The sequence below is a fragment of the Peromyscus maniculatus genome, chromosome 20, assembly GCF_049852395.1.
Source record: "Peromyscus maniculatus bairdii isolate BWxNUB_F1_BW_parent chromosome 20, HU_Pman_BW_mat_3.1, whole genome shotgun sequence".
Taxonomy (NCBI): Eukaryota; Metazoa; Chordata; class Mammalia; order Rodentia; family Cricetidae; genus Peromyscus; species Peromyscus maniculatus.
Window position 1 is genome coordinate 21,954,829 of NC_134871.1, and position 27,519 is coordinate 21,982,347.

General features: G+C 38.1%; 1 protein-coding gene and 1 long non-coding RNA gene across 3 annotated transcripts in view; one reads left to right on the forward strand and one right to left on the reverse strand.

The window, feature by feature from the left end:
* Zfpm2 (zinc finger protein, FOG family member 2) overlaps window positions 1–27,519 on the reverse strand; it is a 440,358-nt gene that overhangs the window by 366,245 nt on the left and 46,594 nt on the right. The gene's annotated exons all lie outside the window — the stretch shown is intronic.
* On the forward strand, window positions 21,224–22,405 carry LOC143269728 (uncharacterized). The gene is made up of 2 exons (XR_013046355.1): window positions 21,224–21,391; window positions 21,697–22,405. It is a non-coding gene; the product is annotated as an uncharacterized LOC143269728 (long non-coding RNA).

The following is a 27,519-nucleotide window of genomic DNA, read 5'->3' on the forward strand; positions in this document are numbered from 1 at the left end:
CTGAAGCCTACTGATGAACTGAGCTGGAAGGTCATCCATGGCACCGAGCCCTCTACTCAGATAAAGTGGCTCTCAGAGAGGCAGATCTGGAACCCCATGAAAACTGTGGATTTGGGGATATATGAGATCTGATCTGTCCTTTACCAGCTGAAAATTTCGGGCATTGGACAGAGAACACAGTGAAATTAGTAAATATAGTGTTCAGAGAAAAAGAGAGTAAAGCAGAATTATTTTTTTAAAAAAAGCCTTATGCAACTGAGCTTGAAATCATACAATGAAAGGAAGATTTCCTTTAAGTGACATTATATCTATAAAAATTGATTACAGTGCTTTAACTTAAAGCTGGTTGAAGAAATGATTAAGAACGTATTAAATATTTGTTAAATCCCTGGTCTACTGGCTAGGATTTGGTGTTTTCATCAATATTTAATGACTTCAAAAAGCAAAACCTTAGGATTATCACACATACACACACAAATACAGAAATGCACATTTACAAGCACACACACACACACACACACACGCATGCACACACACACATTAAAAATCAGAGCTCACATGTGACTAAAGGAGATGTTGTGTTGGCATGTCTGCATACAACACTTTTTCAGAAGTAAAAATTAACTGTCATAAGGATGTCAAGTAATTTGCAAAGTGAGTGTGTCATGTTTTCTGATTATAAAGTTCCTTGCAGGATTTTTAGGAATTTGGAGACAGCGAGCTCTCTAGAGAGAGCTAGTAAGTCTAGAAAGTCTAGGAAGATGTTCTGGAACTCTGCTCTGTGAGACAGGGTGGCCAAACCTGGGTGGCTATTCTGACACTTGATAAAAAAGCCTAATGAGATGAAAAACAGAATTGCAATTGTATTTAATTTAATTAATTTAAATTTAAATATCCATTTGTGACTGATGACTACCAGGCTGCAATAAATCTGCACAGCATCCTCGCTTCTCAGGATAATAGTTTTAAATAAAGATGGTCTAAGTGATCTATATAGGAAGTTCACATATTCCAAACACGATAAAAATCACAACAGTGGACACAGCTGGTGATCCATGATAGGACAGTAAGCAGGAGACCTCAACTAACAATAAGTAACTTGCTAAGAGAGAAGGATTAATTAACCGAGGAAGTTGAAATCATCAGTTAGCAATTTAGGAAGAAAAATCAATCCAGGGTCTTATCTCAAACATTATTTAAAAAATAAATTTCAGATTGTCTCTCAGGAATTAACACAAAAGTAAACATAAGAAGCAAAATGGGTTATTAGTCAAGCTTGTGGGTAGGAAATGATATTTAAACATAACAAAAGAAATGCAGAGCAATAAATAGACACAAAACTACAGCAAATATAAATACTAAATGACTATTTATGATTTCTATACAACAAAATATCAAAAGCAAAACTAAGAACCCAGTATAAGAGGGAGATTGGCCAAACCTTGGAACCACTTGCGATTTGTTAGATAACTATGTCATTAGGAGTCTCCATTGTGGTCTGTGATGTGTACTGTGCACAAGAAATACAGGAATGAAGGTTAGAGCTTGGGAGGACAGCAAGGGAACCATTACATGTGCAATGTCCTCCTGCCCAACAGAGAGACGTCCTAAAGGATTGGCTCGTTTGCTTTGTTTTCTCTTCTTCCACTCACACATCAGATCTACCCCCAACTCTTTAAAGTGCTCCCTTGTGACATCACCAAACTGACTCCATCACCAAACTAAGTGCCTAATGCATGGCCCTCTGGTTTTCACCCGGCAAGCATACCAGCTTGCTAAGCTCAAGTAGCTCTCTCAGCTGAGCTCTAATTTGTGTCATTTTAATTAATTAACCAATTAATTAATTAAATTACTTTTTGGTAAATCTATAAAAAGTGAAAAACTTTGTATAATAAAAAGCTTTTAAGAAAAAGAAATGACATATTTTAATGTATTTATAGAGATTCAGGAAACCTGTTTATAACTATGCGTCAACAAATGTCTGTTATTCATTCATAGTGGCTCTACCAGAAATATTTTACTAACCATAATGGGCCATTTTAATTTCTGGCATCCTTTTTTACTTATCTGTAAAATAATAATGACAATAATCTTCTAGGCAGGCTTTTTATTACTTCTTTTATGTTTTGAGATTATATAGAAGATGGAAAAACAGTCATCATTTTTAAGGTAAAATGGTGTTCTAGTTTTTCTCCTCTGTCTCTGTGACAAAACACTGACCAAAAGCAAGTTAACAGAGGAAGGGGTTTGTCTGGCTTACAGGGTATGCTCTGTCATCAAGTGAAGTCAGGCGGGTACCCAGAGGAAGGAGCCGAAGCAGACAACATGGAGCAATGAGGCACCACTTCCCTGGGCTGCTCAGCTACCTTCATCCCGCCCAGGGATGGTAACACCCACAGTGGGCTAGATCGGCACATCAATCCGAAATCAAGAAAACGCCCTCCAAAGATGTGCTCACGGGCAGAACGGATGGAGGCATTCCTCGTTATTTTTCCCTCTTCCAGGGATTTCTACGCTTGTGTCAAGGTTACTAGAACAATGACAATCGGGTCGGTAAGTTGGATGTTTCTATAACAAATTTAATAAACAACAGTAAACAACACTAACAGTTGATTCATCTAGTCAACATGGAAGGCCAGTCATGGAACAGAATGATTAGGGCAATCTCACAGTATCTTGCCAAAGCATCAAAATTGTTCAAATCAGTCATTATAAATTCAACTTCAGTCTTCCTCTTCCAAGCAATACTCAGGGAAGACAGATCTGTATTGGGCAAAGTTTATCAGAGCGTTTGCTCTCATGGAGAGGTTTGAGAAACCATATAAACACTATCACTGGTTTCAAAAGCTATAAACCCTAGTCATGAGTGCAAGACAATCTTTGAGAAAGCTTTTTTTTTTTTTTTTTAGAAAATAGTCCATGACAGGAATGTTCTAAACATATTAAATAAAGGAAAAACCATACTGTCCTCATGTAATTAGCACTGTTTTCCCATTTAAAAAAAAGCTAAAGAACCATGTGTGCCACAGCAGAGTCCAATTATTCTCCCTAAATGAAAGTCCTACTGTATAGTTCATGAGCATTTGAAGTGCGTGGATGGATGTGTAGACTATATTTTTGCTGTGTTTGGCTTCATATGCTCTTCTAGTTGTCAAATTTTAAGAAACAGAAAATGCAGAATTTGTTTTGTGCTTATATTTGGCTTTCTCATTTGTGATGTGTCCCTTATAGGTAAACTGAACCTATGTTTGACCTGTGAGGATGTGATGCGCCTGGTTGCCTTTCTTGTCTCGTCTCTGAGTTGCCATGGTGAACAGAACCACTTGGTTTGTCCCTAGCAGAGAAATGCACTCTCACGTTCTCTTCTGTTACATTGAACTTAGCAGTAGACATCATGCAGTCAAGAGTAGGCAATGGAACCACCTTTTTCATGAGAAAAGAGAATTCCTAAGCTTATAGCTTCTTGCGTTGATATAAGTCACAGGTATTAGTCTGTGAATGCCACAGCAAACTACAGAAAAGCAATAAAATGTGACATTTGAGGAAATCTTAGCTCAGGAGGACTTGAATTGCAGTTTCAGAAGGCATGGCTGGCTATTTCAAAGACTTAAAAGGGTAAAATTCCCACAGCAGCATCATTGTTCAACACCATCATTTTAAAAGACAGCTTGAAACATGAAAGAACAACTCCAAAAATCAAGTATATGATCATATACTATATATAGAGAGAATATACAGAATTGATAGTAACAATGAACAAATGCCCTGAAAAACAACAAAAAAAGACTTTTGCCAGTGGTCAGTATAAGCACTGTGGTAAAACTATTTGCTCCTAAGAGGATAGTTATTTTATTCTTAGTGTTCAAAGAATACTTCATAAATAAACCCATGTTAGTTAAAGGATATCATTTATAAAATGGGATATACTAAATCCTACAAATAGGTTTCTCCTCCCTGTTAACAAACTTGCTATTTATCTATTCAATGACATCAATGCTTATGATTGATGGGTGCTACATAGATGGCACTTACAGATGGGAGCTATGATATGAAGGAGCAGAACAAGGGTTTGGAGGAGGAAAAGAAAAATATTACAAAAATGGGGTGGATATGTCAATTGGTGGTCTGAGTCATTGGTTAGGATGGCATGTTCACAGTTCAAAACAAAAAAATATTAGGCAACGTTATTTCTTAAGTTGTAAATGGTTAACAACAACGTTTACATCCAAACAGAATTTCAATTGAAAATCACCTCATTATAATATTACTGGCAGTGTTTAAAGCTGTATAATACTAACACACATTATGTTAGACAGAATACAAGGACACTCTCCGTAAGACATGAATGGGTCCACCATCCTACAGCCGCTGTAACACAATGATTGGTTTATGCGAGTTTTATTTTGTAGGGAGGCAACATTTATGTATTTGTTAGGTCACTAGAGCTGGTCCCAACATTAGTGAATTTTGTCAGGAAATTCCTTATTGTCCTTGAAAGACAGCACAGGAACAAACAAAGGATCCACAGTGACCGAAGGTGTGTGTGTGCCCTCCCCACATCCTAAGTCTCTTTTCGTCATGTCTGACCCGATCCTCATTCCTCTCTTCTTTCATCTAAGAAGGCTCTTATTTCCATTCCAATGTCTGTGCCTTCAAAGAGCCTGAGTCAGTTCTTCATTTCCATACTCAGAAAGGCAACATGGAAATCTCTCTGAAGGAATATGTTAGTCATAGGGATCTAACTCTTTTCCGCTTCAAGGACTGAATAGGTACAGTCTTCACTCCTACCGGGCCAGAAAATGGAGGGTACTCACACTCCACCAAATGTAAAACAAGGACATTCTTGTCAAGCTGCCTAGAAAAACTCTTCAATAAGCACAACCGAGAAAGTATTCCCGCAGCCCAGGCTTGCACACATACCCAAATCTAAGGAAAATCATAGCAACACAGCAGTGTTCTGCTACTCTCTTTCTTTCTCTCATTCTTTGTTTTCCTATCACAGTCTCGCATTACCTTACACACAATAGTTCTGAGAAATAGAGGTAAGCATGAGCCAAGAAGCCATAATAAAATGAAGAAATATGGTGAATTAGGATAATGGCAAAATATCAAAGATTTATATCAGTAATGGAAATGTAATTGTGAAAATCATTAGCTTCGATACTTGAAAGTATGAAGCTCAAAAATCAATGAGACACTTCAAAACCTGAATCTCAGCAGCTCTAATGAGAGGTTACTCCTGGGTTTAAACCTTAGCTGTTTTCCTGATGAGCTGTCTGACTTGTGTCTGCCTCAGAAATCTTGAGAGCCCATTTCTCTTCTGTAAAACCAGGGTGATAGCCCCCAGTCATTTCAATCATGTGTGCTCCTGGACGCGAGAAACTTACATGATGATGAGACAGTATCACTATGCAAAGTCTGTCGGTGCATTATGTCTGAAATAATCATAGGGTGCATAGGGAAGATGTTAACCAGAACCCCACTGTGGGAGAGGGTGAGCACAAGTTAGATCAATATGAGAGAAGCATACTTATTTGATGATGTCTTGAAATAAAATACAACAAACCTAAAAGGAGGAAATGAACACATTTGAAGTCTTCCTGAAGTTCCAGAGCCTTTGACTTTGCTCACTAGGTGGTAAGGTTCCACATCATCTGTGGTTCAAAGGGATTAGACAAAATGTTTACCCTGTCATCTCTAGGGCTAGTGTTTAAATACTCTAAGAATTAAATTATTCCTTACTTATTTACAAGAATATAAGAAAGGGGTTTCTAATTAGAGAGGACACATGGTTATACTAAAGATAAACCTTTGTTCCACACACACAAAAAAAAAACCAAAAAACAAAAATAAACTTCCGTTTTAGATAAAAAGAAGGCTCTCCAGTCTCTTTAGGAAATGCTCAGAGAAAGTGCAAAATGGGAGGAAGCCCAGATGTAATGAACATTGACAGAACAAGCCAGCTGCTGCAGAGGAAGAACTCAGCTGAGCCCTGGGGACATCTTTTCCACAAACTTTTGCTTCTGTGTCATGGAGATATGTAAGGACAGCAGTAGCCTGGACCATACCCAGTAGAAACAAACTAAAGATGTCTTTCCTTCCTGAGAGCTCATTGACTTATGATTTCTACTGAATTACAAAGTTCTAGCCATAGACACTAGCCAGAGGCCACAGAAGGAAAAGGACCAAAAAGGATAGTTTAACACACACAAGTCCACAAAACTCATAGATCCTGCAGACTGGTCAAAACAGAGGGGTCCCTTGTTTCATGATTCCCAACACTGCTTCATGAGGATAAACTGGTTTGAAAATGTTGAAGGCATGAAAAAATACTACTCAAAATTCAAATCATTTGATGCCGCACCCTTTAATTTATTTTATTGCCTCAAGGGTGGAAAAGGCATGTTCTCCACTGTCTGGAGACGAGAGGCGGTGCCAAGCTAATGCTAATGGGATTTCTGTGGCCAGAGCCCACACTCGAAGACATTCATGCACACTGCAGCATGGGATTTACCTGCTTCTGCAAAACAGCACAGTATTTGGCTGCGCTTGACTCATTTGACATATGGTACCTACGAGACCCTACAAGAATATAAAATATCTGAATTACATTCTAGACAGTGGTCAATGCAGAACTTTCTTCCATTTCCAAGTATTATTAGGAGTTACAAAAGCAAACAAACAAAAGGCTGGAATGACAGAAAGCTGACATATTTCAGAGCTACTGTGTATGTCAATAAGGAGGCACACGTGTCTTTTTCTAAAATTGTTACTGCCTTTTAAGCCATGGCTGTCTGAATCAGCAACTCCAATTTCACATCTACCAGCAGTAGTTAGGACATAGGACTGTAGCCAGAGGGAATTCTGTTCCCTCAGGCTGGCCTCCTGCACAGCTATGAAGGGAACTTAACTAAATCTCTCTCCCTCTACAGAACTCAAGATTCAAAGGTTAAGGTGGAATTCTGCTTTTCAGAGAGGCTGAATAGCAAGTAGCTCACCTCCTCTCTTTGCTCACCTCCTCCAAAAAGCCCTCCTGTTTCTCCTGGCCCCTCCTTAAAAACCCTTCTCCACCTGGCTCCTTCCTACCACTTCCTGTCAGCTAGTTGCTGACTCAGCCTTCTGAGTCAGGTAAATTTTATTTCATCAAACACATCTTTGCATCATCAAACACATGTTCCAGAGCATAAACAAAAGTAACACACCTTAAAATAATACTCTACAACACACAGGATATAAAACACTTTCCCTTAAACAAAAGTGGCGACCTGGAGGTATGCTACTTTCTTTGGCTTTGCAGAAAGTCTTCTCCGTGCTGGAGCATCTCAGTATCATGAAACAGCCTCAGAAGCATTCCTAATCTAATTTTATAAAACGCCGCTCTTCAAATTAGAATGTTCCAGAGTTGGAAATAACAGTAGTTCTCATCAGCCAAAGATGATTTTTAATTATTGTAGCTGCTCTATCATATTTAAACTTTCACTGTTAAGTTTACGAATCAATGTTTAAAATCTCAAATAAATGCATACAACGATAAACAAACAAAAATATTGCAAAGTTTTCCCTCCAGAGTCTACATTTCTTCAACACTATGACTTTGCCAAGGCCAACTCCATTTGATGGAACCCTAAGCCGCTTATTTGTTTTCATATGGAAGACAGAAAAACAAAACTGCATCTTTGCCTACAAGGAGATTCCTTAAAGATCAGGCCATAGTGTCAGGGCTTTGGCCCTGCTTTAAAGTGTTCTTAAATACTACGAGTTTATATGTTTTAGTGGAATATTTTAAAATTATTGTAAAACACTATCATTTCTTGCTTCTAGCCTATACCACGGTTATTTTTTATTAGAGTGCTCTCTATCTTAGCTTTACCTCTGACTGTAGAATTTGAAAACAATAACAATATTTCTTAGTATTGTCTTATTCAACTCTGAGTATAGTGGTCTTCATTCGGCTCTTTGGTTCTTTTGTTTGTCTATTATAATCTTTCTCTCTTCCTTTTTTCTTTCCTTCCTCCCTCCCTCCATTCCCCTCTCTCTTCTCTTTCTTTCCTCTCTTTTTCTTTCTTCCTTTCTTCCTTCCTTCCTTCCTTCCTTCCTTTCTCTCTCTCTCTCTCTCTCTCTCTCTCTCTCTCTCTCTCTCTCTCTCTCTCTCTTTCTTTCTCTCTCCTCCCTCCCTCCCTCCCTCCTTCCCTCCCTCCCTCCCTCCCTCCCTCCCTTCCTTCCTTCTTTCCTTCTTCCTTCCTTTCTTTGCTTCTTGTTTCATCCAATCTGACTTTGAACTTGCAATGGAGCCAAAGAAGACCTTGAATTTCAAATCAGCTCATGTTACCTCCCAGTTGTTAAGATTATGTAGCAATGTGCCACCAAGTCCTGCTTACGTAATGCTAGAGCAGTAATCTGTGGCTTTGTGTGTGTGTGCTAGGCACCAGTTCTACCACCTGAACTACATCCCTCACCCCAATAATAACTGTTCAGACTGGAATCATTATAAACTTTTTTTGGGGGGTTCTTTTTCTGTTGTCATTTTGTTTCTGTTTGTTTTGTAAGGAACAACTAATGGAGACCCACCCTCTTATCTCCCAACATTGGACTCTTCAGCTCATGTCAGATGAAGAAACAGCCACCTTTATTATTCATTCCCTAGTCTAAGGTTGCAAACAGAACGTGAACGTTCGTATTAAAATCTACTATCTGACACTGCAAACTAACAAAGTCTACAAAGGAAAGTCTAGATATTTCCAAGTCCTCATTTACAGAGTGAAGTCCAAAAGGGTGAAGCAACTTACAAGTTTACGTGTTTCAGACATCTCTAGTGCTCCTGTTTTTAATTTGTATTTTTGTTTTGCATATAATTTTGCTGGAGAAATTAAAATATAGTCTCTCCAATCAAAATTATTATTAATCCTATGTTTATGTTTTCATTGACATTTTTCTCCACCAGTCTATATAGTATGTATTGTTGAATATACCACAATGCTAAAAATAATGAATTACAATTTAATAGGTATGGAATTTTTGTTGAATGTTAATATGTTCTGGCATGAGACTAGACAAAGAAATATTATATTTTACAAGTTACATTTTACAATGTGGCATATAAATAATATTTATGATATAATGTAGGTACAATGCAATTATTTTCTAGTAAGTCATTTGAAAATTATAATTACTTTGACTAATATACTGGTAGTAGTTGTAAGCCATTTTTGTAATTAAAGAGTAAGTTTTAAATAAATAGATAAAAGCAACTGACTTTAATTCCATTTTGTTAACCTTCCTGTCTATAGGAAAAGGTAAACTTTGAAGAGTAAAGATTGGGTTAACTTCAAAGCTGGACTGACTCAGGCAAAATATGTTAATTTAATAATGTTATACATACCCCAAATCACAGACTCTACACTCTCCTTTTCAAGTAACTTAAAAGTTGGCCTATATCCAGGTTATTCTCTTAATGTTTTGACAATGCATCAAATACCTTTACTCTTACATAAAATTGGGCAAAACTCCAGTTTAGAATAAAAGTAAATATGTTAATAATGTTAAAAGTTTAAAGGAAATAGGCAAACATAAATTATAGAATAAATGTATAAAATCATTTAAATGCATATCATTGCTTTTAAAAAAGGACATACTTTCTTATATAACAGGCTGTAAAATTAACTTCTGTGAATTTAGAAAATTTGAGCCATGATAAATCTAGTTTTATTTTACTGGAGTTTTATGTTCCCATCCTGTAACACTTTGATTTATTTTTTCCACTTCATGTTTTGCCCTGCAGCAATATTACTATATTTTAGAGGCACAAGAGGCACATTCATATGAAGAAGTATTGAGCTTCAGTATGAAATTCTGAAAATTCTTCTAAGCCTCAGATGTGCATTCCTGTACCTCTAGCCTGCACTTACGGAACATAGTACACCCCTGTCTCCAACTTCTGGCATCTAAATTTAGCCCATTATCTTCCCTTCTCATTGCCACCTCATTCTGCATTTCATCATATGTGTATAATCTAGTATTGGTTTAAAATTGATATCAATTGAGACTAGCATTTAAAGACTAGCATTAAGACTAGAGATGTAGTTCAGGAGCAGAGTGTTTGTTTTGTATGTTCTATGACCTGGTTCCACCCTCCAGCTCTATAGACAAAATAAAAGCTAGTTTCAGTTTATCCCTGTTATAGTTCATTGGACCACTTTTAATTGGCCAGTGACCAGTGACTTTTAGCAACCACAGAAAGAGAATACCTTCTGGCATCCTGTGACTGTGTGAATTTACAGAAAGCCTTGTCTTTTATTACAATACTCCTCTTTCTTGTTTTCGCCCTTCTTCACTGATACTTCTGTGATGTTTCTCTCCTTGATACTCTAGCCTTGGCAACTCTTCTCATGCCTAGCTCTTCCCTGGTGATCTGCTACTGCTGAAATATTGGTACACTCCTATATGGTGATATATTTCCACTAGGAAATGTGGACTCCAGATTCTAGTGCCCATGGCAATGAGACATGACTAAGTGTCCTGTGGTCATCTTCAGATTGCTGCTTGAATCCTTTCTCTTCTCTCACTCTACACTGCCTGTTTCTTTCAATAACATCTCTTTGTTAAGGAAGCCAGACAGAAGGACCAGACTACCCATGACCTTTTTCTCATTCCATACCCTCACACAAATATCTTGTTAATTTGCTAAAGCTCAAAATATAATTTCAAAATCTCTAGCCAACCTACACAAATGACTGCCTATTTCATTTAGCATCTATTTAGGTGAATGAATGTTTACTGACATTTAAACTATTTAATAGAGTGTATTTATGCATACTACAAATGTCACTCTATTTTGGGGAAACTGAGGCATATAAAAGGTAGGTAATTTGCCCAAGGTCACAGAGAAATAAGTAGCAGAGCTTATGAGGCAATTAGCCACTCACCTCTGTTCCCTGTGTCGGTGTTTCTTTTCATCAGAGCCCTTGGCTTAAGAAGCGAAAGGAGAGAATAGTAAGTATATTTTGCCTTTTTTCGCAGCTTATCCCCTCTGTCAAAGAAGGGAGAAGATTCGTGCTTTTAAAGTAATCATTGTAGCCCTTTTGCTGACCGAGGAAGATCTAAGAGTGACTTACTTTGGAAAGGAAAGAAAATAATATTTGCATGTATTTACAATGTAGCCTTCTCAGAAAGGACTTAAGGTGTTTCTCTAAGATATGTACATTACTGACAGATAAAGTAAATTAAAATAGGTAAACTATCAAAGCAAATGGGAAGTTGGGATAGAACAGAACAGAGAGTGCCCACAACATAGGTCATGAATTTCTAGGGATTTGCCAACAACAAGCTTGATGTTTGGCACTAGCTACATAGGAGCCAATGAAAACAGAGAAACGAGATAAAACAGTTGATTTTTCTACAAAACACAAGCAAAGTGGTTGCTTGGGAGAAGCCTAAACATTTCCAGTACTAAGAATAGAGAGAAATTACTTCCATGGTCTTCCAGAGATGACAATGTATCATACATAATCATGTTAACAGCCTGTCCAGAGTGTATATAGAAATGAACATCAAAAGTCATGTTTCACAAAACTACCCTAAAATAAGCACAATGTATATGAAATATAGGTCACACACTCCAGTGCACCAAAAATACAGATTTCTTCATTTATAGCTCATACACAGCTGCTCTAGTATGATTTGATACAAACTGCCTGGTTTGAATTCTGACTATAATTTACCAGCCCCATAATAGTCTGCATGAACTAGTTGGGTCTCAGTTTAATTATCAACACAATGGAGAGAAGATGAAGAACTCATAAGCATTGCTAGGGATACTGTGAATGTGTTGCTCTGATTGATTGATAAATAAAAGGCGGATTGGCCAGTAGCCAGGCAGTAAGTATAGTGTAGGCAGGATAAGGAGAGAGGAGAATTCTGGGAAGTGGAAGGCTGAGTCAGGAGATGCTGCCAGCCGCCACAGCCATGAGAAGCAAGATGTAAGATACCAGTAAGCCACAAGCCACGTGGTAACTTATAGATTAATAGAAATGGATTAATTTAAGATGTAAAAACTAGATAGCAAGAAGCCTGAGCCATTAGGCCAAACAATTTAAATAATATAAGTGTCTGTGTGTTTATTTGGGTCTGAGTGGCTGCGGGTCTGAGTGGGACTGGAGAAAACTCCAATTACAAAGCATGGAAGATTCTAGTCAATAAACTTATAAGTTTATTCTTAGTGCTTATTGCACAGTGCTTAGAATGGTGTCTAGAATGAAGTTTTTGTGATTATTATTAAATACTTAACTTACATTTCCAGCCCTAACCTCCTAGGGGACAGGCTAACGTTAGGAGGTCTGGGAAAAGTTAGGGAAGTACGTATCCAGTCCTTAGTGTCACTTAGAAAACTTAGCATCTTTTTGCTCCCAGGCACTTTTAGCACAATCAATGTCTTGCAGACCTCCAGGTCCATGGCACTCGTTTTCTTCTCCAGTAGTGGGTGGAGGGTAGCCAATGAGACTGTAGTGGTCATCTCTCTTCTTTTGGGGGCCTTGTCGGCTCCCTGGGGCCTACCATTGGAAGTAAGCGTGGACTCCATATAACAACCAGTGAAGGAACCTACTGGGGGATGCTGCAGATTATCCAATTATTGGAATGGACTAAGGACTAGATTGGGGCAAGAAGGAGAATTTTATGTCAAAGAGTCAAGGCTGAGGTAGCTTCTTCTCTCACTTCAGCATCTGTTTTCCTTTGCCTCTTCACTTTTTAATGAACTCACTCATGTTGGAGTCTTTGTGTTTGCCAGTCAAAAGACAAGAATTTTGTATGTATTCTCTCTGTGTTTCTTATGTGTGCATATTGTTAAAACAATGATTTAGAGTAGGCAGTTTGGGTCTAGGAAGGTCAGGGAAGCCCCAGTTTGTGACAAAAGAGAGCAAGCCACTTAACTTTATATAGCATACCCCATCGTCAAAGATACAATTTTCGTAAGCATACATCGGATGAAGCAATTCTCTAGTTATCCAGTGTGATGCAGTCCATATCTGAAGCTACATCTTTTACATATTTATTCTTAGTCAGATGTTCGAGATGATAAAAGGCAGGCCAGTGGAAGAAAGGAGTAATGTGTGTTTACACATGTTTAAAGAATTTGATAACATTGGAACTTGGCTTATTCACAATTCTGAGTGGAAGGCACAAGTCGAGGTGCTGGCTGATCTAGTGGGTCTGAAATGGTCTGCTCCGATGCTTAACTCAGGCTGCTCTAAAACCACTGGAAAGGATAAAATAGTAACTTATATGAGAAATACCTAATTCCGATACAATCAGCATCACTAAAAATCAGGCCTAATAGATAATAAGGTCTAATAGATGGTTCTAGAAAATTGTATGTTATATATAAAAAACAACTTGGAGTACATCTGCAAGGTCCTCTAAAATAGAGTTTTTAAGTAAGCATACATGACCTTTTTGATGTTGTTGTTCTCACATCTTAATATTTTATTTATATCTATTTACACTAAAGGAAAGACATGATATCTTAACTCTTTAGGCCCCACTTTTCTCATGGTTCCTAAAATGAAATGTCAAACTTCATAAAATAAGCATGTATTTCATATCTAGAGAACATCAGGACTTAAGGGATTCTTTGAGATATCACCTCTTTCCTCTAATACATATAAACATAAACAAAATATTAAAATATCAGAATAAAAATTCTATCAGCTTAGATATATCATTCCACCCAAAACCCTGATTTCTGAGAATGGTGACTTATTTCTCCCTGTAATTCTATATGCTTTCAACAATTCCATTGAAAAGACCTCCTAAGATAAACCCAATCACCCAAGAGATTTACAAACTCCCTAGAATCATTGTTTTATACCTGCACATGATAAATCGTTGTGAACAGCGAGGATGAACATCGGACATCAGTGACCACATGACCTGAATATCCTTCCCGTCTTCTCCATGCCTTACAATCTTCTGGTCTGGAAGGTTCAGGTCAGCTCCACCCTCAGTCAGGATGTCTTTCTTAACTGGTCTACCCACCTATATTCCTCTATTGACTTGTCACCTTCTGCCCTTCTTGTCAGATCTCTGTTCATTTAAACACACCACAGATGTTTAAATGAGAAACGTGTGCCCTAGGCTTATATATGTGAACTAATTTAAAGGAGAAATGTGCCCCATATGCTCAGGGATTTGAAAGCTTGGTGCCCAGTTGGTGGCATGGAGCCGTGCTAAAGGAAATATATTACTGGAGGCAGGCTTTGGGGTTTTATTTCCTTGCTCTACTTCCTTGCTTGCTCTTTTGCTTCCTGTTTGGGGGTGAAGTGTGACCCCCCCAGCATCCTGCTATTGGGCTCTGCCCCTGCTTCCCTGACATGGTGGACTAAGTTCCTCTGGACCTGTACTCCAAAATAAACCCTTTTCTCCTGAAGGTGCTTCAGGTACCAGTATCTTATCATACACACATACAAAAAAGAACCAATGCATACACATTTCTTCTTAGTGACTTTACATGTTTTAGGATCGCCTGCATAAGTAGACTATAGAGTCCTGACACCACTTACTGTATTCTACACCTGTATGGTCTACTCACCATTATCATCGCCAAAGCTTAAAACAGAGGAGGCAGCAGGGATGAGGCTCAGAGGGTAAAGTACCTGCTGTATAATCATGAAGACCTGACTTAAAATCGCCAACACCCATGTAAAGACCGCTCATCATGGTGGGAGCCTATAATACGCATCATAGGGAGATGGAGGCAGGCCAGTCTGTCCAACCAAAACACTGAGCTCCATATTAATTTCCTTCTACTGCAAAAAGGAGCTTTCCTGATGAAAAGTTGAGAGGTTCAGTATTCTATAACAGTAAGTCATTAGGGCTGGTTTAATTCTATGTCCATTTAATGGTATATTTGTAGTAAATTCTCACCTAGAATTTTTGACCTCTATAGCCACAGGTTTCCTCTATTGCTGCCCACTTTAATTTTTTAGACAATGACTCAACGTTTTGTCAGGGAAGCTCCTTTTTGCAGTAGAAGGTAATTAACACAGAGACACACAACTGATCAAGATGTGCAGCATAAGACACTGTGGTATGTTAAGCCTTAACTGTAATATCTGTAACACACACACACACACACACACACACACACACACACACACCTTCACAGGCTCAGGGATCACCAAGGAAGGGAGGCATTAAGAGCATAAGAGACAGAGGCAGTGGATGACTGTAAGGAACCAGCTGTTCTCTGGACACAGCAACACACCTGCACTTGTGAACTTCTGGTGCTTGTGACAACATGTACAAGACCTGTCCAAGCTCAAGCCAGACAAGATCTCCACATGGATAGGAAATGTGGACATTAATCCCTAGCCCTAGCTAAAGAGCTATTGGTAATTGATAGATGTTAGAGGATGGAGACTTAAGCTTTTCTTCCCCTGGTGAGTAGACCATGCTCCAGTGGATGGCCGTATACCCCAGAGTACATGGGCAGCACAAATTGGACTTGATGAGTTAAAAAAAATCAGAAGAAACAAAGTTGGGGAAGTAGAGAGGTAGATCTGAGACAAGTTGGAGGAGGGGTTAATATGATAAAAATATACCCTGATACAATTTTATTTGTATATACTATATATATATTTAAAATAAAATACATGTATTTTTATTCGAATATAAAAATATACAAAAACCTGAAAGAAGTAATAGCAGAAATATGATCGACAAAGCTGTACAAATAAACCACTCTATAATTTAATATGTTCTAAAAATGTACATAAAGTTAAATAAAGCATCATATTAAACAAATAGCAACAGCTAGATTTTGAGACCTTAATAGCTTTCATATCCTATAAAAATCATCTTAAAAAATTCCTGACAAAAGCAAGTGTTCTGCATCATTCAAAGGCATTGCATTTGCAGAGAAGCGATGCAGGCACACACTTCCCCTCTCCAGAGACAAAGTTCAAAAAAGGACAATGAGGAATATTTGAATATTCAGTGATAACAAGTGGCTCATTTTGCCTATATTTACTAAAAATAAATGTAAAGGTTCCAAGAGCGTGTGCACATCTTACCTTTCGGAACTTCAGCTGCAGCTATTTCAGACACATTGGATAGAATGTGGGCTTGTAATTCTCTCAGCTGATCTGTCTGAATTTATGGCTGAAACTCCTTCATGGAAAGACTGATCAATACAAAGATCAGGAGCTGCATAGAGCAGCTCAGGGGTAAAGATGTTTGCTACCAGGTCTGAGGACCCATGTTTGATCTTTAAACTTTTATGGTGAAAGTGGAGAACTGACTCCTACAATTTTGACCTCTACATGCGTACTATTACAGGCTTGCACCCTCAAGTAAGTACATGTGTGCATATGCACATAAACAGGCAGATGAGGAGGCAGGTAGACACACACACACACACACACACACACACAAAGACAGACAGAGGGGGGTGGTGGAAATAATAAACACAAATATGTGCAAAAGGAAGATTAGAAATTCAAATTATATGTTATTTCATGTTTACAATTTAGTCTTTCAAAATAAGTCTATGGAAATATGTACCAGTAATCATTACTCACCAGATAGACCACAACCATTCATCCATTAGATGGATTTTATTTGTTCTCTACCTCAGATGTTTTTCTGCCTTCCAGAGATTTCTTTTGGAGAAAATTATATATTTATACACACATATGAAAAATATATGCATCCATATGCAAAACATTTAAATTTTAACACAGTCCATATGTTTAGGATGTTAATGTTCTCAAATATTCTCCATTAAAGACCACCTGCTGTTGAACGTATATGGCTTTTCTGATTCACAACAAAATAACTAGCCAGCATCTCAAAAAAAAAAAAACCTGGATTTAAAATGACTTATGAAGTCTGATCTTGCTCTTCCAGGTGACATTCTGGAGAGCTTTGACAACCAGGACATTGAAAGATTCATTCTGTTACTGGGCACTTTAAAAACCCTTATTCAGAGGCAAGAGAAAAGGAACAGTGACGCTGTGATCAGTTATCAACAACATAAACAGGAGATAAGAAATCTTGTGATCTGCAAAACAGTTCTCATCACTGTCTGAGTTTAGGTTAGTGCCGATGGAGTGGGCTTGCTGTTGTCTGGTACAGCAGAACCAGACATGGGACATGTCCCCAGCTAGTGCTGATGGACTGTGAACATCCTGTCTCCATCCAGAAGGCACATGGCCAAGTGTGCATGCCAGCCCAGCTCTTGGCTCTTAGTGACTGTTTTTATTTTGTTTGTTTATTTATTTATTTGCAATTTATTTTTTAAAAAAGGACTAGCACAGGGTATAGAAAGTCATCATTCTTACATTTGAAATACATTGGCCTTGCCCGCAACACTGTGAACTACAAGATAAGTTTTATTATATACATATGCAGCCAGGATCTATGCCGATGTCAGATGTCAGATTCTCTTGTTACCATGGAAGGCCATGCAGACACCTGAGGTCTGGGGGCTGTGTTGGTGTCTGAGGCCACACTATCGCTGGGGCCTCTGTCGATCTGAGTGGCCTCCACGGCCACCTGAGGCAATGTTGGCATCCAGACTCACCTACTGCTGAGGACCATGCCTGGGTTCTGTGTTCCTACCATAGCTGGGGTCTGTGCTGAAGTCCCAGTCCCGTATTGCCCCCAAAGGTCACATAGAAGCCCAAAGTTGGGACTGCAACCTGAGGCCTTGGTGGTGTCTGGGGACCATGCTGCTGCCATCATAGGGATCTCAGCCGCCAGTACTTCCACCCAGAGCCAGGATGTTGTCTGGGCCCAAGCTGCTGCTGAGCGCTATGTCTGGGTCCTTGGTCCAGCTGCTGCTGGGGTCACCTCAGGGGGCCATAGGAACCATTCAAGATGAAATCAGAGGGCCATGTTGAGCTGGCCCATCCTTGGCTGGCCCAGGGAAAGCTGGCCTTGACCCTTGCTGGACACTGCAGCAAGACAGCTGGCCCCAACCCTCACAGGAGAGCTGACCCCTGCCCTTGGGAGAGATGGCCCCACCCCTCACCACAGGCAAGGGTGAACCAACCCTGAGGGAATGGGCATAGGGGAGCTGCCTCCCCACTTTGAGTGGGGCGGGGGCCTGGGGTTGGTCTACCCTAACGTGCCCCATCTAGGACCTGCTGAAGCTACTGAAGGGACTGGTCCTGTGGAACAACACAGGCAGGATCTCCATGACTCAGGGAAGTCAGGCCATGGGATGTCCCAGAGGAGTTCCGGCGAGGATCCAGTGAGGATGGTGTACCAGAAACCAGAGGCCTCAAAAGAGACCAGTGGCTCATTGCAATCAACGTTTGCTAGGAACGCTGACAGGACAAAAGGCTGTATTCTATGACACACTGAGGCCCCCAATACCTAGGACAAATACCAGGACGAATGAAGAGGTGTCAGAGATACAGGAAAAATAGAGAAGTGAAGAGGCGTTTTTGTTTTCTTTTTGTTTGTTTTGTTTTTGTTTTCTTCTTTGTGGGTGCTGCAGGGGTGAGGGGAGGATAGGGGGAACTGGGAGGTGCGAAGAGTTGGGGTGCATGATGTGAAACTCCCAAAGAATCAATAAAGAAGTAAAATTTTAAAAAAATACATACGTGTATGCATATACATATACACATGTACATATATACATATATGCATATGTACCCTCGTATACATACATATACATACATTTGCAAAACTTTAAGTGTTACAAATAATAAGTGTTCAATAGCATTTTCAAATAAATAGCTGCTTTAACAAATAATCATTTTCTTTTAACTATAGAAAAATCTTTGCCAAATTAAGTAAAAGCGGTACTGAAATTATATCTAAGAATCACAACACGGAGAAAACAAGAACAGAGGCTGAGTGGCCCATGAGAGCTTTTCTATAGCCACACACCGTATCTGTGTGGATGTGTGAGAACCACAGGCCACATACACTGTATCTGTGTGAATGTGTGGGAACCACAGGCCACACACTGCATCTGTGTGGATGTGTGGGAACCACAGGCCACACACTGCATCTGTGTGTATATGTGGGAACCACAGGCCACATACACTGTATCTGTGTGGATGTGTGGGAACCAGAGGCCACACACTGTATCTGTGTGGATGTGTGAGAACCACAGGCCACACACTGCATATGTGTGAATGTGTGGGAACCACAGGCCACACACTGTATCTGTGTGAATGTGTGGGAACCACAGGTCACACACTGTATCTGTGTGAATGTGTGGGAACCACAGGTCACACACTGCATCTGTGTGGATGTGTGGGAACCATGAGATCAAGCCTCACCTTTGTATGAGAGTTGCCTTATGATAAGTGACAGTTTTAACTTCATTTCTCAATTTAGACAGTGAAATAAATTACATCATTGTATTGTGCAATCAAAAGGGAATAAATATCTCTTTATGCCAGTTGTTTGTAGCTGATTTTGCTTTTCATTAAAATCAATGTAATTTTCACCACTGATGGGCTGGCCACTCAAAATTTTAAATATTCACTCTCAAACCCAAAAGCATTGCATATAAATCCAAGAAGACAGAGATTCTAATTGCATTCTTGGTTAAGGAGACTCTTGTCTTTCTTATAGTATTAGTGATAATTGGGTTTGTTTTACTAATTTGATGTTCATATGCTGATATAAATAAAATTATAAATTACACAGTAAAAACAGACAGCACTTAAAGTATACTTCTTTGTAAAACTATGTCAAATGTAGATGTTAACAAGCCTACAAATCAATAAGAATAAAGATGTTTTTCTAGAATGTAAGTGGTCACATATTCCAAAACCTATGAAGTAGCACTTAATATTGCTTTTGCAGAGAAACAATATATATTAGCCAAATAGGTCCTAGATACCAATATCTATTATTACCTCATCTCCTTGTATCTATTTTAAAATTAATCTTCTCAGGAAAATTTCTATCTCAAGTTTTAAGACAACTTGAATAACAGAATGTTTCAAATGATGTATTTTTATTTTAATTTTATTTATTAATATATAAAAACTCTATGTCCACAAACTGCTGACATACACGTTAAATTAAACTTGAAGCTTTTGTTGCCATGGGAATGATTTTCTTACAGTTCCATTGTTTAAAAAGTGCATACATTCACGTAACCCATCATTATCTGTTACGTGGTCCTCATTCACAGAATGTCCTCCAACAACCCTTTCCAGGAAATTTATGCAACCACATAATTAGAACATCATGAAATAAAGTGGTCCATCCTATGAAGTTCATGTCATAGAGGAGATTAAGGCATCCGCATAATACTAAAAGAAAGCTGTAAATATTGGTTATCATTAGGGACAGGAGCACAGCCCTCTGAGAAGTAGAGCAGGGGTGGGGGTGGGGGATGGCTGCAGGCGAGAAGTGTCAAAAGAGTTCTCCGAGAAAGAAGAAGATGACATCTTAACTATGCTCTAAAGCACAGGGTTACCAAGGATGGCTGAGGACACTCCCCCATGTATCCAGGGCCCGGGTTTTCCTGATCTCCACTCTCAGCTCTCACATTCACTACGATCATATTTTCCTTCACCTGGGCTTCTTTACTTTATCAACTATAATGCAGTTTCAACTGAACTCTTGAAATTTTATCTGTCAATCAATCCAGTATCAGTGTACAGCAATATTTTGAAGTAAGTGTTATTTCAACAAAGAATACACACATTTTAAGTATTTTAGAGTGATTATTCTCCAGTTCCTCCAATGCATGAACATTCCTTTTATTCACTCATACTAAAGTCATGGAGGGACATCTAACCCACTTCAAGGTAATCGAAATTCATGGAAACTACACTGTGATTTGGATGTGGGCATGCCTAGTCTAAAGTGCATCTAACAATTTATGTTAAAAGGTATCCAGATGGCTGCCCATCCACTCAGTTTCTACTCAGTATATATCTCCAGATGATCTATTCTATACCATGTACTCTTTTAGAACTTTTTTAGGGTTGACAAAGTCCCTGTTCACTATAAGTTTAACTTGTAGTAAGCTGTATAAATGTACAGGAAAAAGACAAAAAAAATGAAAAATATACCCAAATGAAAATACAGTTATCAAAGATGAGTGATGGGGGCTAACAAAAAGGAGAGCCATTGGCTGGTGCAACAAGGTGTATGGAAAGCCACAGCATTAAAGGAATCTGTAAACGGTGATAATGGATGAGTGAGCAAGGATTCTACTGGAAGAATGTTCATGATAAAGAGAGAACAGCTATGGAATGGGCCTGAGTGTCTTAAGTCTGAGAAACACAATCATCAATGGACTGCAGAACAAGGGAGCCATGACAAAAGTGAGCACATAAACACAAGTCCCACTTCTATGACAAGTACGAAACATTTTTGTTCTGAATGTCCTGGCAAGCACCTGACAGGTTTTATAAGGGTGAGTGACATGGTATATTAGGTGTTAATCACAAGATGGATTTTAATGGGACAAAGTAGAAATTAATACAAGTTCTATACAGCAGCAAAATATGAGCAAGGGAGGATGGAGAGTTGAACTAACATGGAAAATGGGTGGTTTATGGAGTTGGTTTAGAGGTAGATTGGCAGGATTTATGAATATGGAAAGATGAGAGAACGAGGTGTATAAATACTCTCAGCTTTCTGACAGCAGCTGAGGGCAGGTGAATAAGAACTGACCAAAGTGAGATGATGTTCTTTTTCTCTGTGTCATGCTTGCTACAGATCTAGAAGGAGCTTTTCAGCAGGAAGTTGGAAATGGGAGACCAATGTTCATAGTGATGTCATAAAGATGTAAAAATCTGAGAGCTTTCAATACACAGATGATATCTGAAGCTGTAGGATAAAGTCATCACCATGTGGAGTGACAGCATTCCCTGGAAAGCAAAGATGGTCTCGGAAAGAAGCTTGGGAGACTCCAGCACCAAGACACTGAGCAGAGGAGCAATTAATCAAGGTAACTCAGGAAGACAGTCAAACAGAATGAATACTTGGTACATGTGACACTGTCAAAGTCAAAAGAAGAAAACACTCACTGAGGAGGAAGAAGCGACTTTGTTCATCGATGCCGAGAGATGAAGGAAACACAGTTAGACTTGAATATATGTGAGATGTTTAGCAACAGTGTTAACTGAGCATTGAGAAAAATGACTGGGACGGGCTAACACTAAATAGAGATCAGGTGGCCACAAGAACAGGTGGCCACTTCAAGGCTTTTTTTTTTTATTTTATTTTATGAATGTCATCATGAGTTCAAGGCTGCCTGGATCATATAAATAAATACAGACCAGACTGGATTACAGGGTAGGTTCTGTCTCAAACAAAACCACAACTAGGAAGTATTGCAAAGTCCATGAGGATTTTGACAAATTGTACACATAAAATTTTATGACTAAATCACAAAACAAATTGTTAAATTCTCCCCTAAGACTAAGTGTGTGTGTGTGCCCTGGGAGTCCTTACAAGTTTTCCTTTTAGATAGTGAAGTTTTCCAGTTCCAGTATTTGAACCACCTCTGAGTTTTTCTCTTTTTGCTCCATCTGCGGTTTGCTTAGTCCTTTATCATGACTTTCTGCCCCTCAGCCCAGGTGTTGGCTATTCCAGCGATTAGATCAAAGCTGACCTTTCCGTGTGAGACAGAGGTAAAGAAAATGCTTATTAAAAGTCTGTGCTTCCTGTATGTCATCAGTTAAGAGCTTCCCTTTCCTATCTGATAGAGGACAGGGTTTCCTTTATCATTTTCTTGAGTTTAATGTATTTATGGTTCCCATGTCTCTTTATTATTTCATTTGCTATTTTGTTATTCCTCTCACTCTTCTGACTTGGCCATGAAATCAAACACTGACTTGTCTGCATTTTTAGTCAAATAATCCACCTTTTCTTTTTAGCATTCTGTGTTTATAATCATACAGCACTATACTCATTTTCCTGAGATTTCTTTGACTCTGCATGTGTTAGATGTAATGGTGGTTATGGAGCCTGCAGAAGACACTGACTCTAAAAACAAAGACATTCTTCATAAAACCCATTTAAGAGACAGTTTAAGGAGAAAGAAGTAAAACACATTTCCATATAAGTGCAACTTTAGTAAAGAAACAGAAGTAACATTGAAAAGTACAGTGTAATAAGCCAAATGTAAGATCAGCTAAAAAATCCTGAAGGATTCCCAGGGGTACTCAACTGAGCAAGGAGTACTTGGTGAGAAAGAGTGATGTAAAATAGGAGGATCCTGGCATGGCTGGCTGATTTAAGGTCATGAGAAGAGACAGAGCTTGTTCTGACCTTTGGCGGGTCCTCTGCTTTCATCTGAAGCAGATAAGGGAAGGGCCCACAGACAGTATATCAAGAATGGAAAACCAAGGCAATTTGCCAACAGGAGGTCTTCTGACCAACAAGAATAGTAATGGTCTCTCGGTTGTTTCCCAAAGGTTTAGAGATAAGAAGAGAGAGATAGAAAACTATGCTGGTCAGAGCACCCGCTGGCCTCTTGTGTACAAAGCAAGAGATGATGTATGAATTTTGAATATTATTTCCACCCAAGGCATTTTTCTCGCACTCTCCTCTGCATTTTACAAAGTCTCTCCTTTGTGTACTTAGTTCAATACATTCCAATCATTAGCTTCAATGTTTCCTGACCAACCATTCAAATTCCAAACTGCTGAAGGTGGTGAGTGAGAAAAACACTCCCACAGCCTGGTATTCTCTGTCTTCTCTACCACAATATTGCCTCCCACAAAACATGGCCCTTTGAAAAGGTAAGGTCTTTTGAGGAAAGGTTGGAGAAAAGTTTACTCCAGTATTATGGATACCTATCAAGACATACTGCAATTAATAATCAATGTTCAATTATTCTAGCATCAATAATGTAGTTAGTCTGACTTGTACAAAGTTTCACAGATATTAATGTTTCCTAGAAATATCAGTAAATACTAACTAACATTATCATTACTATTTTTAAGTCATTAGGAACACCTCCTACATTTTATTTGCTATTATCAAACCTTCACAAAATAACTACTTACATATAAACATGCATGTATCCTTCACCTGGAATTTTAAATTGCTAACATATTGCCACATCTATGTTGTGTCTCTTTATCACTAGTAATAGTGAAGAATAATACTATTATTCTGTTAAGGCACTATAAAGACAGATGAGAACATTTTTTTTTCCTTTTAGATTAAGTGTTTTCAGTACATATCTAAGAACAAAAACACTTTTAAAGTAGAATGGGATGTTCCACCAATTCAAGATCATTAATTTTTATGGAGCAATTGTAATATGAAATAATATTCAAATTTAGCTAACCATCTTAAAAATCTTTAGTATTATTTTGTTTAATTATTCCAACATCATATTCCTTTCTTATATAAGGCAACACCACATTGGATTGTCTGACAATATATTCAGTAATCTATATTTTAGATTTATACTTCCAACAACAATCCAACAACTTAATAATAATTTATAAGTTTCCCAGATTTAATTTTGAACAATGGCATAAGGGAATCTATCTATTTTTCATAAAGATTATTTGATTGCTCTGAAGAGTCTGTCCCATTCACTCATCTCTGTAACACTCAACTGTGTACCTTTAAGCTTAGATTTCTTTTCTAAAAATCTTTTCTATTTGTAAATATTGACATTGTAATTATTTTCATCCTCCATAATTATGAAAAGAGTACAACCTAAGAAATTCAAGCATATAGATTCTACATCATTTAGTCGTCCAATGCCCTAGCATCAGAATGCATGAACTCTTAAAAGATTCAGTTTGGGATTCTCATGACAGAGAGACTGATACATGATTTCCTGTCTCCTCTTTGTAATATAGTCGTGTTTTTCCCTCTCAGAAAATATCCTATTGATGTACTTGTGCATAGATGTGCATTCATACGCACATAACAAAACTCTATTATGACAAAAATATTAAATACAGGATAGGCATTTGGGGGACTTCACAAAATTCTAATATCTTGGATTGAAGATGTATAACTTGTAAAATAAATACCAATGTATGCTTAGCACCAGAGTGTCAATAGTTTCAAATTGAATAAAAGTTAACCCCATTAATAAGCCTAGCATCTTTAAGGTCCATCATACAAATGCACCAGGAAAGCTGAGTGTCTGGGCACACAGCACAGTCCATGGGACAAACAGTTTCAACTCTCTGCTTTCAGACAATATCATTCAAAGCCTCCATATCAGCTCCAAGTCCTCAGACCAATTCCTTACCTTTTTCTGCCTTAGTTGTCTTGTCTTTCTATTCTATAAGTTTTTTTATAGAATTAAAATAATTCATATAAATTCTGCAATATGTCTAACTACAAAGGCTAAATGTTTTTGTTTAGAAAGTATATATGCTTGCTTTTGACATAATCTTATTTAATTCCCAGCCCACATGTGCTGAAGCTCATCCTGATGTCAATGCCCCTTTCAACCTCAGGTTCCTACAGCACAACTGTATACTTTATAATGGATCATACTTCAATGGAGTCCCCATTATGCTATACATAATGTCAAAGAAAAGCATTCATAAATGTTATGTAGATCAGACTCCTATTCAACATTTTTTTCCTGTGCAACATATCTCAAAGATGATTAATAAAATACTGCTTAAAACTTCCAAGATGGAGCCATAATTTTGGAAATGACCCTTGTAAATGTATGAGTTAGAAAAGTCTTCCTTACTTTAAGCTAAGGTTACCCTTCTTATAAAGACATGTACCCACTCTAAAGAGCAAAAAAACGACATCTCCCGAGTGCAAATGCATCATGCAGTTGGCATGCAGTGCCTTTTGTTAGCCTCTTCAGACTCTTACAAAACACATTCTATTAGTTCTATTATTATTCCCATCCCACACACGATGTGCTGACAGTTCTGAAATTGATTTACTGATGCCTGAAAGTATTATTTTTCAGTGGTCTGTTGGATCTTCATCTGAAAGATGGGCTTCAGACCTTGGACTAGCATTCAGATTTCCTCTCATTATTGCCATTCAGTTTAATATATTACTACAAATTATTTCTCTAATACTTTAAAGACAGTTGGAAAACATGGATAAAGTTCTCAAGGACAGTACATAATTCTTAACTGCTGCAATCATTAACTAAAATGTGGATACTATCATAATTATGTTCATCATCTGAAAGTCCATTTTATTTTTAAGATATACTTTTATTTATGTGAGTGTGTGTGTGTGTGTGTGTGTGTGTGTGTGTGTGTGTGTGTGTGTGTGTGTGTGTCATGTGTCCCAATACCTTCAGAGGCCAGAAGGTGTCTGATCACCTGGAACTGGGATCTCAGGAAGTTTTGAGTTGATGGAAGTGGTGTTGGGAACTGAACTTGGATCCTATGGAAGAGCAGCAAGTACTTTTAACCTCTGAGCCACCTCTCCATCCTCCCATGTATGCTTTTTTGTGGAATTTATTAATATTATAATCCAAGGATATCATTATTACTGCCTGCCTAGCTTCACACCAAGGTAAGTTAGACAAATAATACAGTACATGTTCTTTGTAGAATGAAGAAATCTCTGGTTCACTAGAAGGAAATGTCACAAATTCTCTAACCAAAGAATAAAATTGACCCTGTTTTAGATTTTTATCAGGACTGAAACAATTGACACTGATAGAACAAAGAAAATATTCTTACAAATATAAAAATCACTTTGTAGCTAGCCACCAATATAACTAAATCCTACCTCTAATGGATTATGTGGTCTGACTCTTGTCATAATAACATCTAGTAGCAAAGTCTGTCCATATGCTAGTGTTCAATGGCCAAAGGCCCCATTTAATTAAGAAGATGGATTTGTGTGCTAATGATACAGGGTAAAGTTTGAGGTCATATTATTGCTCAAATTTAAAAATCTTTTTGGCCTCATCACCGTTTTTCTCTTCTAAGTACACCTATTTCTGCAACATACCTGGTCAAAAATATATTTATAATACCAGATAGCTTTAAAAATGTAAAATCATAATATTATTTACCTCACATTCATATAATTCACGTCAGGATGATTCTCTTCGATTTTCAAAAGGCCTTCTTTAAAAAAGAAGTATTATTAATCTTGTGAAAATATGATGTTAAGATAAATGCACTTATCAGACATAGACACAGAAAAACACAGCCAGTGTAACTTAGGAGAAAAGTTATCTAGAAATAACCTAATGGGCCCCATCATGTGTGGTTTTCTATATTTTATTATTTGATGTAGTCATAAATCACAAGATGTGTACTCCTGGCTAAAACATCTTCTGGGAATAAAACTCATTCATTACAAAGTTAATGTTGAAAAGCACTTTGTAAATCAAATGAAGCAGAACCACAGCGACTCAAAGCCCTGCACGTCCACAAATCCCTAGGTCAACCTTGCACACATCCAGAAGCTAAGTCTCCACAATTGAAATGGCAATTCTAGACAATGTTGAGATGTGTTTTGTGGAATGGCTGTTGTGTGTCGAGCTCTGTGACAGACTGTGTTCACACATTAAGCCTACTTTTCCTGTGCATTTATGCATAGAGGTCTTTTTTTTAAGAGATA